Below are 14,576 nucleotides of genomic sequence, written 5' to 3' on the forward strand. Positions count from 1 at the left end.
AAAAGAAGGGATAAATAATTAAATATTATGATAAGATTTTCAAAGAAGTATCCTAAAAACTAGAGGAACCTTTAAGAGAGAAGCAAAAATATGAGTGGTATATCTTAGGATTGGACAAAGAAATCATGGAAGCTTTATATGAAAAAAAAATTGAGTAGCATCCTAAATTGTAACCTTGTACAATTTACACCACTTTTTGTGTCCCATCTTATCTCTTATCCAAGACCATTTTAGGTCATTTTACCTCAAAATTAATGTCATATATCTACATGGTGACCTGGAACCCTATCTCAAGTTGTGTATATCCCATCCTTGGCTTGTTCACCTTGTTTTTGGTGGACAAGGGCATTTGGGGCACCCTTGTCCTCAATAGGGGAACCTAGGGAAACCTTGTCTTAGTCAAGGGCACCTTGGACATCCTTGTTATAGATAAGGGCACTTGGAATGTCCTTGTCCTAGACAAGGGCACCTAGGGAGTCCTTGTTCCTCAAAACTAGGCCCAAATTTGAATATCATAATTCCTGCTTCTTGCCAATTGGTTCCCAATTATGATGCCTCAATTTGATCATTGGAGGTCAACAAAATTAGTGAAATAGCTTGATAAAATTATATTATACGACCATTCTTCTCATTCATTTTAACATCGACATCCTTCCACAATCATCATTCACATTCATCATCATCTACAAGACTTCATTGAGCATCAAGGTAACATTTCACCTCGTCATATCCTTCAAGAATTCTTCAAGATCTAGACATCATGGAACAATAAATTACATCAATCTTCATGAAAGCATGTGCTTATGATTTAGTCTTGTCTTATCATGTCATGTTATTGCATAGAAAATTATGATCACATTCATAGAGAGTTGCATTATCAACCTTCATCAACTACAACATATTTTAGGCATCAGATTTAGTATTTGACTTCAGTATTTAAATTTGATTCAAGGGTTAATTCCAAACCTAGAGTTTGACATAGGTAAATCCTTACCCACAACACATTTATCTCTTTTGCATGCGTATGTTATAGGTTTAGAAGCTATAATAACAAAATTGAGCAGTGTAGACAAAGACAATTAGATCTAGCTTTTGTAGAAGTGAAAAGCGTGGGACAAGGTCACCCCAAACACCTATGTTTGACAACTTTTTGGTGAAACTTTAGGAGGATATTTAGGCTGCAATATGGTCCTAAATAAAAATTTATTCTTTGCATCCAACATTCTGAGGACAAGGTTGCCCAAAGCGCCATTGTCTCACACTTTCAAGCTCAAATTTTAGATAAGTTCCTCTCAACTCTCTGATTTCACATACGTTTTTATGGCTACATATAAAATTTGAAACCACTTGTTCACATTAATTTATGTCAGTTTGACACATCTATCCATAAGTATAGAACTCAATTTACATCTTTCCATAGTTCATTTTCAACACAAGAATAGGAAGAAATAGAAGTCAATCAACATTCACTCTTTGGGGTTGAATCTATTGACTTCACCTCTCTTTAATTTAATTAGTAATGGAAATAGGCTCATTCCTTGTTTACATAACTAAACTATTGAATACCCTATTTTAACCTTATTACATTATCTTGAATATGATGGTTTTAATATTTTGCATATTTCTGATTGGGTGTTTTTTTAGATTTGATTTCTCATAATGGAATTTACAAAATCTGATTGGTTTTATATTTCACATGTGATTACATTTCTCATTAGGTATTTTTATCGAAATTATGTATTGGATGATAAGCTTCTTTCACTTCATGTTGCTTGCTTTCACTCATACAACTTTAATGTATTGCATTATGAAGAATTCAAAGACTTTTTCTACATTCAAGTCATTTCTCAAATCTTTCATACATATTTCATGTTTTTATGTGTGTTGGAAATCTAATTTATGTTGTTCATTGATACCAAACTTGTTCTTCCGAATGGATTCTGGTCCGTTTATGGTCTTATACTTATGGAGGTTTCTCTATTTGGTGTTACTATTGAGTTTGATGTAGGTTTCTCTATTTGATCTTTTTGTTTAGTTTGTGTTTTATTGATTTTGATAACAAGAATTGGTGTTCAGTAGTGTATGCATTCAGATGTTTATATAGTGCTTGGTAAATATGTATAAAGTGTCTCCGAAAAGTTAGAATTGTAGAAGTTTCAATATGCAAGAAATAATATTTAATATCCCAATGGAAGAATATTTTATATTACTCTAAATTGTGAAGAGTATGGTGTGTGGATTTCGATATAATGTTAATATTCTATGAGTGGTGTACTATCAATTTTAAAGGTCCTCTAATTGTTCAAATGATGTGGTTAGCTGTTGTTACTTTCTAATAATAAGAGTGTCTATTAGATCGGCTTGAAATATATTTGGTTTCTTCCAAATATGTTAATTCAAGTGTTGTGGTTTTGAGGACATGTTTATTTGGTTCATGCAGTATTCCAGTACAATTCTCTGTTGGTGTTTGTATTCCACAAGTGATTTATGTTGGTTTGTGCTTGGTATATTTAGTTGTGTTATGTTTCCAGTGAGCCCGAATGTATTATCTTGTTTAGATCATATATTTTGGTCCGAATATGCATTGATGGTTGAGTTAGAATGTTGTTATGTGTCTCACCATGGTGTGTGGAGATATGCATTAAGTAATTTGCATTGAAAGATGTTTGGGTTGACTGGTTGCTAAGTTTTATTGTTTATCTAGACATTACGTTTGGTGCTGAATTTGGAGGATTTTTTAGCATGTGTGGTCCATTGGCTTCAAATTAGAAGGATGTGTTGTGATACATTTGGGTCCCCTCTATCTCCTGAAGTGGATTGCACTGAGTGGTATTGGTCCGACTGGTCTATTATATGCAATATGATATACTTTGTTTGTGGTTGATCCTCAACTAGTTTCTTTTTTATGATCTAACTTGTATTTAAGGAGTGCAGATGTATGATTTGAGTAACAAAAGTTGTGTGAATTGATGCGAATTGAATGTGAATAATATGCAAGTAGATTTTGGATTACAAATGTGTGAAAGTCACTTTGTGAAGAGCTTTGATGATGGATATATTCAATGTGATAGCTCTCTAAGACAATGGTTGATGTTAGATGTGTTTACCACATATGATATTGGTTGCTTGACACAGTGGTTCAAGGACAATTTCATGATCAAAAGTTTCTTTTCATTTCAATTCTACTATTCTTTCAGTTGTCGTAAGATAGTGAGTCTCTTGGCAACTCTCTATATCTTACCTTGAAGCAGTGAGTTTTAGGTGCGCAAGTCATTGTATCTTGCCTTGAAGTAGTGAGTTTTAGGTGTGTAGGTCATCGTATCTTTCCCTAAGTACTAGAAGATGTATAGTTAATCATGAGTACTAGAAGATGTATATTTTTGTAATTTTTTATGTTGCATTTTTTTCTATAATTTTTCAATGTGGATGAATCTTGAAAATCACATCATCGAGTGTGTGGGTCACATAATTTTTACCAAAACAATAAAAAAATGAAGTTTTTTGAATGTATGAAAAATTAAGTTTAGAACATTATTATATTCTTTTTTCAAACTTGGTCAAGTAGGTAAAAGGTTATTAAAAGAACTTAATACATAATTTCTTGGATAATAATGGAAACATTAATGAAAGAATTCAAAAAATAAATATGTTAATATAGTTCAAATCTAATTTTTTTTAATAGGGTTAGACATATTAGAGGACATGTGACATTATGGTGGTAATTTAACTAGGATTCAATTTATAATGTGTAAAGTTGAGGATGATCAAGTTGAGAATTGAGAATGGAGGAAAAATTTATGTCCAAATAATAAAAACAAACCATCCACTTGCCTAAGTACAAGCCAAAATTTGTATGTGTTTAGTAAAAGCCAAAACACCCAAAACATGTATGTGTTTTGTAAAAGCTAAAACACTCTCATATTTTTAGCTCCACAAAATTGTACGTGTTCTATGGAGTTGAAATATGAGCTTGTGTTTTTGCCATTACAAAAATATGATCGTCTTTTGGTCTACAGTAAAACCATCGTGTTCTTGATTCTAAATTTCCAAGTCTCTATTCCTCCACCTCTATCTCTAACTCTTTCATTATCTCCCTCTTTCAATATTCCTCTCTTTGTGCCTCCATTCCTCCCCCAAAAATATCTCTATCACTCTCTCACCCTCCAAATCTCTATATCTTTCCCTCCCTTTCCCTCCCTCCCTTCACCCCTTTGTACTCTTTTTCTCAAATTTTTCTATCTTCCTCTCTCTACCTATTTCTCTCCTTCTCTGCTCGTTTTTCCCATGTATCTCTATGTCTCTTTGTAACAAACTCTCTTATAAGGTGTAGGATGTAGGATTTATAGTTGAGTGTATAGGGTTTAAGTTTGAGGGTTGAATTTATGGGGTTGAGGATTTATAGTATAGGCTTTAGGACCTAGGGTTGAGATGTAGGGTTTAAGGTTGATGGTATAGGGTTAAGGATTGAGTGTATAGGGTTGACAGATAGGGTTTAGGGTTTAGGTTACCTAGTTCAGGGTTGAGTTCAGGTTAGCCTCCATGATTTTGGGCCTAGGATCTTTGTATAGGGTTTAGGGTTGATATCATATACGATATAGGGTTTAGGGTTGATATCATATACGATATAGGGTTTAGGATTGGGGATATAGGGTATAGGATTAAGTCTTTAGGGTTATAAGGTCTAGGATTCAGGGATGATATTTAGGGTTGATGGTATATGGCATATAGTTTAGGTTTGAATGTTTAGGGTTTAGGGATAAATGTATACATGGTCAAGGGTTTATTATATCTAGGCCTTATGGCCTAGGATTGAGGAATAGGGTTCAAGGTTGATGGTATAAAGTTTAGGGTTGAATGTAGATGGTTATATGGTTAAGGCTTAATTGTAGAGGGTATAGAGTTAAGGTCTATGAATATAGACATTAGGGTTAATGCATAGGGTTAAGGGTTTAGCATATAAGCTTTAGGACCTAGGCTTGAGTAAAAGTGTTTAGGGTTGAGGGTATACGGTATAGGTCATAGGGTTTATTGGATATGGTTTAGCATTTAGGGCATAGTCTTTAGGCCCTAAGGTTGAGTGATAAGGTTGTGTGTTGTGGGTTTAGGGTTGAGTGTATAGGTTTGAGGGTTTATCCTATAGGATTTTGGGCATAGGACCATTTTATAGGGTTGAGGGTTGAGGGTTGAGAATATAGGATTTAGAGTTGGTTGTATATTATTGATGGTTTCTCATATAGTTCTTAGGGCCCAAGGTTGGGAGATAAAATTAAGGGTTGAGGGTTTAGCATATGGGATTTTGAGGCTACCACCTATCTATAGGGATTAAGATTGAGGGTGTAGGGAATAGGGTTAAATGTATAGGGCTGAGGATTTAGCATATAATCTCTATGTCCTATGTTTGAGGGATAGGGTTTATGGTTGAAGCTATAGATTTGGGGGTTTAGGCTTGAGGGTTTATTGTATGGGCTTTTGGGCCTCCAACTTTTCTAAAGGGTTTAGGGTTGAGGGTATATAGTATAAGGTTTAGGATTGAGGATATAGGGTTGAAATTTCCTCTAGGGCCTACATTTGAGGGATAAGGTTTATGGTTGAAGGTATAGAGTTGGGTGTTTGAGGTTGAAGGTTTGGCCTATAGGATTTTGGTCCACAACCTCTATAAAAGGTTTAGGGTTGAGGGTATAGGGTTTAGGATTCAAGGAATATGTTTGAGGGTTTGACATATAGCCTTTAGGGCTGATAGGGATTATTTTTTAGGGTATAAAATGTAAGGAAATTAAGTAGCGAAACAACTTCCTAGACTAATATTGAGAGTAGGGTAATGCAAAAGCTTTTACCAATATTTAAAATAGTTTAGAAAATTAACAAAAATAAACATAAATAGCATGCACACCAAAACAAAGTGATTTACATGGGGAAAACCCTATCGAGAGACAAACCTCACACTCCAAAACCCACTCAATATATTATTTAGAAATTAACAAAATATTACATTATTCTTGCAGAGAGAGCTTCTAATAGGAGTATGACCAATGGAAGCTAGAGGTAACTCAACAACTATCAAACTCTGAGAATACATCACAATACCTACCTGTAATACAATGCCCTTATAATATAGGGTTGCCTTTTGGGGCAAACAAAGAACAAAAATTATCTATTTTTAGATCTATGACCAAGTGATTAATGGTCAAGATTTATAATGATACTTCATACATAAAATATGGCTATATCAACTATTGAGCATTCTAGAAAGACTTTTGCAGTACACATAATGCACTAGCAGAAAAAATCAAGCATTCCTTATCAAACATACAAAATGCACTATGACACTTGAGATTTTTCAACATTCTAAATGCACCAATATAATTTTTTTTTTTTTTTCAAGGTTGAGACATTATTTTCCTAACATAGAGTTGGGAGTTTAGGGTTGGGTGTATAGGCTTGAGAGTTTAGCCTATAGGATTTTGGTTCCATGAACTCTGTATAGGTTTAGGATTGAGGGTATATGGTATAGGGTTTGGGATTGAGGGTTGAGATTAAATGATTTATGGTTGAGTGTATAGGGTTTTGGACCTACAACCTCTCTATAGAGTATAAGGTATATGGTTTACAATTTATAATATTGTCTTTAGTGCAACAGGTTAAGAGATAGAGTTTATGGTTTAGAGTTGAGTGTACAGGATTAAGCGATATGATATAAGGTTAACAATATAGGGTTTAGGATTTAGGTTTTAACCTACAAGATTTAGGGTGTAAGGTTACTTGGGATAGGGTTTAGGGTTTAATGTATTGGCTTTAGAGTGTAGAGTTAATGGATAAGGTTTAGGGTTGACAATATAGGGTATCTAGGGTTTAGGGTTATGGGTATATAGTTTAGGGTTAACTGTATATGTGTTAGGGTTAAGTGTATAGATTGAGGGTTTATCATTGAGGGGTTAAGGGTGTAGTGTTTAGGATTAAGTGTACAAGGTTGAGAGTTTATAGGATTTAGGGTTTGTGATAGGATATATAGTTTATTATTTATATCTCTCTCTATCTCATAGTCAGTAACTACCTCTCCCTCCCTCTTTATGTATCTCATTGACCCACCTTTATCTCCACCTCTCTTTCATCCCTTATTTTGAGCCTTCTCTAATTCTCACCCTATCCCTCTCCCTACTTCTAACCTTCTCTCTTTATCTAGCTAAATCTCTTTCCTCCTCACCTACCATATTTCTACCTTTACTCTCCCTCCCTATCCTTCTCCTTAGATCCATTGTAGTTGCAAAACTAAGCAAAATATTGGTACTTAAAAATGAGATAGAGGCAGTGATTTTCTAAACAAAGATTCTAGACAATAAAATCAACTCAAGCACTCCAAGATTCTAAAAATTTACCATTGTATTAGAAACGTGTAACCAAACATAGAGCAAGGGTGATAGACAAAGAAAAACTAGTGCAAGCTAGTGCAAAGTGTAGTTATACCTAGTGAAAGTGTTGTTTTGGAGCCCAAAAATGCTATTTGATAAAAATAACCTTAAAATTTTGGAAAACTAGATGGGAAAAAAATGTAGATCTTACAAATATAGGTTAGCCAGAAACCCCCCAAAAAGCAACAACATAGCTGCAAACACTAGCTTAGTAGAAAAATCATTGAAGATACCTATAGTTAGGAAAAAAACCATAGGAAACCCTATTTAAAACAAAAAATAGATTAGAGAACCTATATAACACCATATTAGATATAATAGAACATGTAAAACTAAGACATAGGAGAATGGAAAGACCCTAGTAAACCCTAGATGAACCAAACAACTACATAGAACAAGAGTGCTAATCTAAGCAACAAGGACACTAATTCAACAAAAAAGACATTGATTTGTGTCATAGGGGCTCTAATTTATGATCAAAGACACCAATATATGTAGCAAGGGTACCACTCTATGCAAAAAGAGTGCTAAATCATAGTCAAAGGTGCTAAAATGAAACATAGAAACAAAAAATTGACAAAAAATCACCAACAATAAATACGAACAAGGTCTTATTTAGACATGTGAAAGGGATACTTGTCGCATGATGGGTATGTGCACAAAGATGGTGGTCAGAAAAGTGGACACCACCCCAAAAAAACATGGAAAAACAGGCAACGCGTCCACGGTTTTAAAATTTCAAATTCCAGTGTACGCACTTAGGTTTGTTCTTCCTGAGCCTAGAGAAGGTAGCGCGTACGCGCTGTGCCGAGGAAACCGAGCGCATATGCGCTACGCCTAGGAAAATTAGCGCGTACGAACTGCTTATAGGAAAATGAGCGCATACGCGCTAATAATCCTAGTAAAACCGCGTACGCGGTGCCTGATAAAAAAAGTTTTTAAAAAAAACTGGGTCCTCATTTACCCAAAAAGCGCTTTTTTTACTTTGTTTTTTTTCCCATTTTCTAACCTAGACCGTGAACAGGTTGCTAAATTTGTCCTCCAGGCTATGGATCAAGGTTAGTTTTTGTTTATTTTTGTCTTTCTTTCTGGTTTATGCAAATTTTTTTACATTTTGAATTTAATTTCATTAATTTTGAATGGGTTTTTTCATTTTTTGTTTCAAAAACCAAATTCTTCTAATCCAGAACAAGAACCAAATGCACCTCCTGAAAACCCACAAGAACAAGCAAATGCACCTCCTGAAAACACACAAGAACAACCCCCAATTCCTCCTTTTGACCACATAGCCGAAACACAGGAAGAATTAATTAATTAGTTAGGGCAAAATACATCCAAAATTAATAGACTGATTGTAAAATTGAAAACTTCTGAACTTGACCATCATCAATCCCTCACCACTAGCCTAGAAACATTAGCTAATGGTGCCATAGTTGTTTCCACAGAAATTACCAAATGGGGAAGCTTTAGGGATAGGTGTCGTCAATTCTATGCCAATGGGCTATCATACGATGGAGTTAAAAACAAAAATATTTCTAAACAACAAATTTGTGCCCTTTTTGTTGACCCCAAAACTGGTCAGTCATTACCTCCTAATGCAAAGAGGTTTCCCATACATTGGTATACCAATGTGCAGATGAAGAATCTTTTTTGGCAGAGGTAGTGGATGGTCTTTGACGATCCACCTTGTAATAATTATGAGGTGCCATTATATTTTTTGAGAAAAATATATTGTGAGTTTATGCTCAATGTGCGCCCAAATTATTTTGACATGAGAGAATTTCATGGTAGAGGTGGTGGCTCTGCCCAACATAAACCTGGAGCCCGTAGGCAATTAGCTACGGAGAGTCACTGCCCCGTAGCACCCAAACCCAAGGTACATCAGGTTGTCCCATTAGAGCTGAAAGAGTCGATGGAGCTACAGACTCTCCAGACGGCCACAGCATTGACTAGTGCCATCATCCAGCATGGGACATCATTAGCACACCCTATTGTATTGGATGATGAGCCGTTAAAGGGCGACAGAGAGCCCATCGAGCATATGTGTGTCAGTTTCTCGGGGATATGCTCGGGGATAGATGATGCAGCCGGTGCAGATGGATACTCATATCATCTATGCATGATTTGCAGTTGTAGATGTCAGGCTCACACGGTTGAGGATGTCACGCTAACAGATGAGTTGATGGACATGGTGTTTGCCCATGAGCCACAGACATAGGTGTGTTGATTTGAATTCATAACATTTTATTTATCAGTCACTTTAATTTTGTAATTACATAAATAAATTTTCATTTATACATCGATTTAAATTGAGACAAATAATATGCATTTCAAGATGCAACAGCGGTATCCCATACACCTCCCCTAGTTACCACAGATGCAACTTTGACGCCTGAGGTGTAAATTTTGTAACATGTTAAAATAGAATAGTACACTTTGAATTCAAAAAAATACAACATATACTAACTATCTTTAATGCTTGGTCCAATTTCTAGTTTGTAGGTGTTGACAGGGGACAAAATGTCCCAGATTGATGACATCACGCTGTCGGTGATCGATTTTGGCCTACAAGGCTATACGGTATGATATTTTGTACAACTCTTTTTATGTATTGTTTTGATGGAATATGCAAGTCATTTCATTTTAGATTTTTAAAATTATGTTTAATTTACTATCTGTACTAATATCTCATGTTAATTTTGTGTTTTTAGGGTACCCCCTTCGCATCTAGGGCTCATCCTAAGAAAAATAATTCCTCGAAGACGCCAAAACGTGTGAAGAAGGTAATTGAACACATTTTTAGTTGTACAATTGTTTGAAAATGTTGAAATCAAGTATTAGTTGGGGTTTGTAGATTGATTAGTGTTTTTTGTCTATTTTACATGTACAATGGCCATTGAGCTTTGTGGATATGTTGAATGCACCTGATTCACCCGTGGATCAAGAGAGGGCGGAGGTATGTATCTCTACTTTATTTTCTTGATTTCATGATTATATGCACGCGTACATGTGAACTTGTGATATATTATAATCTTATAATTTTTTCATACAGGAAATATCCATACCTATTTCGTCAATGGCGAACCCTCCTCCTTGCACTGGAGAAGCATCTCAGAATCTGATACACTTTTGTTTGATATGTAAAATTAATTGTTTTCAACCTTCAATACTTATCATTATATTAATTGTATTTAATCTTTGTACATTCTTTGTATAGGTAATAGCGTCAGTTTCTACATCGATGGTGAGCCATCCTCAGTCCATTGGAGAAGCATCTTAGGCACAGGTATGTCATTGTTCTCTATATTATAGCTTTTAAGTGTTTTTGATATATTTATGTTAGTACATTGTATTAATTGCACATTTAATCTACAATAGACTCCTTCGTGGTACGGCCATAACGTGGATCAATTTAAGTATGTCTTCAAGAAAACTCCTAAGAGTGACAAGGAGAGGAGAGCGAAGACATTAGCTCCTGGATCAGCCGATGAGGTAATCTACATTTCAATTGCAAAGGAATTAAAGTTAAATGCATAGTTATGATGTTAATTGTGAACTATTTTCTATAAAAGAATTCTAACTTGGCTTTTGAATTGTGGTTTTGCAGCCATCTACAGAGCCACGTACTGCGCCGAAGAGGCTTGATTTTGATGATCCACCAGAACTTTAGGATCATATAGTGTTAGTTTTGGTCATAGAATGACCAATACATGTAGATATATTCTACATTTTTATTGTATATCGATTTGGACAAGGCATATGCCACATTTTTGTAATACTTGTATGGACTTGGTAGACATGCCTTTTTTTATATATATAAATATCGATATTCGATCCAATAAATGTGTAATGAGTTCATTATTTTGTATTCGTTGTATTTTGTGGTTATCCTTTTATAAATTTAAATGAATATTTGCATATGTAATCAAAAATAAGAATATAAACAACAAAAATATATGATATAAAGCATTGCAATCGTGGAATATGATTTGATAAAATTTCTAAAATGTTGAATTAACCCTACAAAACTCCTTGTATTCAGTTCATCATTGTGTATTCGCTGTATTTGGTGGCTGCCCTTTTATAAATTTAAATGAATATTTGCATATGCAATTAACAATATGAATATAAACAACAAAAATCGACAATATGAATTTAAACAACAATGTGTTTGGTGCGAGAGCACCCTCATGCTTGCAATGGTCAAATTTTGTTCCTCATGTGCATAAATAGACATCACGAGTGTGTCTGAGTGGGCATGTTTATGCTAGGCATGCCCCTTTCGTGCATCCCAAAGCACCAGAACGTCGAGAGTCATACCCTACCGGTGCGATCTCTCAAGTGCCCTAAGTCCAAAAAATTGTCAAAATTTGACGGATTGTTTCTTCCAATCCATGACACATACGGTTGATCTGTTTGATCTCGTGGGGTCACGTGAAGCTCCTCTACAATGACCTATCTTGGTTTTCGACGACTCAGAGCCATTTTCAATTAGTAGCATTTTTTTACCTGCTCAAAAAATCGTCAGTTTCTTGCAAGGAAAAGTTGCAAGATTGGCTAGAATTTATATTGTTCCTCGTGTGCACAAACAGATGTCGTGAACGCGTTCAGGTGGGCATGTTTACGCTAGTCATGCCCTATCATGCATCCCAAAGAACCAAAACATCGAGAGTCATACCCTACCGACGCAATGTAGAAGTTGCTTGACAACTTTTTTGACAATTTTTTTGACAACAATGACAATTTTTGCTCAAATTGTATCTAGTCTCAATCTATCACCCCTATGACCCGATAATGACTCAAATAATTATCCATGATTATACAAGAATCAAGAATGCTCATGATTGACCAGGGACACATCACATACACTCAAAACATAGTCACAAAACATTGACACACAAAATAGTCACAAAACATTGTCACATATTATTCAAAAATTTGCCTCTAAATATGGTCAAATCAGCTCTTGGCTATTTGATTATACAAAAAATTGTCTTACAAATAATCTCATGGGCTTTTATACAAAAATTGGCATTACAATATATGCGATTCAGCTCATCACCATTTTAATATACAAATCATCTCATGGGCTTTTATACAAAATTTGGCATTACAATATGTGCGAATCAGCTCATCGCCATTTTAATATACAAAATTTGGCATGTACATATGTACAAATCAGCTCATTGCCACTTAAATATACAAAATTATGCCCCTAAACATGTAAAAATCAGCTCATGGGCATTTATATATACAAAAAATGAATATAGAACAATTCATCGACGATTTATACAAAATTCTCAAAACCATTCTACTCTGAACCATAGAATCAATCAAGTGAGCCTTCAGGATCGGCTCTAACCCGTAATGTGTCAAGTATTGCCTCATGGTCAAATTCACGAACTTTCCATAAAATCTTGTTATGAGGTCTACGACGATACTTCATCACATGAATATTTGTTGCAACACCAAGGTTAGAGAAATGAAGAATATGTCTATGTGTTTCAAAGTCCTCGAACAACCAAACATCATAATTCTTGATAGGGTATCTCCGAAGCCATGTTCTTGTCACGACAACAGACCCTATTGGGTACTCAATACCCTCTCCGTCAATGATTGTGGTTGTCAATTTTCTTTTAGGCTCAACACAAGGACATAAATAGTAATATGTTCCTTCTTCATTGTTCTCTTCTGCAACAACTGCATACAAGTGACCTGCATTTTATAAAGTGTTAATTAATACCAAAAATAAAGTATGATGTACAACAAAATGAACCAAAAAGAATACTTGCAAAAAAATTAACTCAAAAAATCACCTGAATCCACTAGGTCGGATACATGGTCAAAATCCACTAATGTCTCCATTTGGCTCAATTGTAATGCTTTGGGAATTTGATATGAATCAATGGGAACCAACGGTCTACAAGACCATTTGTCAGCCCACTCTTTTGATTCACATTCTTCCCACAAACAATACATGCATGAAGAGAAAAAACATACCATCTGTCTCGTATAAATTACCAGTGAACTTGAATTTGAACTCATAAATGAGTGCATGTCACTCGATCCTGCAACTGTACAACAATCTAGATAGTTTTCAATGTTAGATTCAGTAATCAACCAAAAATATCTACGAACCAATGACGTACCTGGATTACCTGGACCCATTGTAGACTTACACCATCGCACAATTGTTTCTGCATCTACCAACTCAGCACCACCTTCGTACTTCAATTCTTCCCTAGCTAGGGCTCTTTTCACACATGCTCCTGAACCATCATGCTCTCCCTTACCATGTCCAGCCTCAGTGAAATTCCAAAAATGTTGTACACTGCTTGTCACATGCATCCTTGTCAGCCAATATAACATCCTTGCATTCTTGAATTGTGCGGTGCAATTATCTGACCATATTAAGTGTCGGTTGTATCGTATGTTCCTTTCCCTTAAACTATCATAGAAAACTTTAAATCATCCTTGTACAAACTCCGATTAATGAGTACGATCATCACTTATGTAAAAGTGATACTCTCTTACAACCTTTCTATCCTCCTCTGTGCTATCATCTGCATGCATGAATGCTATGTGTACAAAAATAGAAACTTGTGTAGAGTGATAATACATGGATTGCACTTCATTTTGAGGTTGTAGTGTATAATTTTCAGCAAAATCAACGATAGAGACATTGGTGCCAAGAGGAAAGGTGTCCTTACACAAATTGAATTGCTCATCTAACCATTGAGCTCTATGTGTATGCATTATGTACTCATAAACTAGTTTCTCTTGAAACATTTTCATAAATTGAAATACACATATATCATTTTTCACTAGCTCACATCTCTTCAAATCTTTTCCATCTTTAACTCCATATGTGATTGTCTTGTATTTTCCAAAAGAAACTAGTTTCGTACCAATTTCATGTGTGCTATCCAAATGTATGCATCTTGGTAAACATTGCAAACCACCACATATAGCACAAGAACCTTCCAAACAAGGCATCTTATAATAAATGCAGCCATCATGTCTATTACATAACACACTTGAAATAAATTCTCTTGCCGACTTAGGAGGTGCTTGTATATTACATTCTTGCAAAACATCGTTAGTGTGCAAAGTAGAACAAATATGACGAAAAATATCATAATGCATGGAAAATTCAATATGCATCCTACA

The sequence above is a fragment of the Cryptomeria japonica genome, chromosome 11 (assembly GCF_030272615.1).
Source record: "Cryptomeria japonica chromosome 11, Sugi_1.0, whole genome shotgun sequence".
NCBI lineage: Eukaryota > Viridiplantae > Streptophyta > Pinopsida > Cupressales > Cupressaceae > Cryptomeria > Cryptomeria japonica.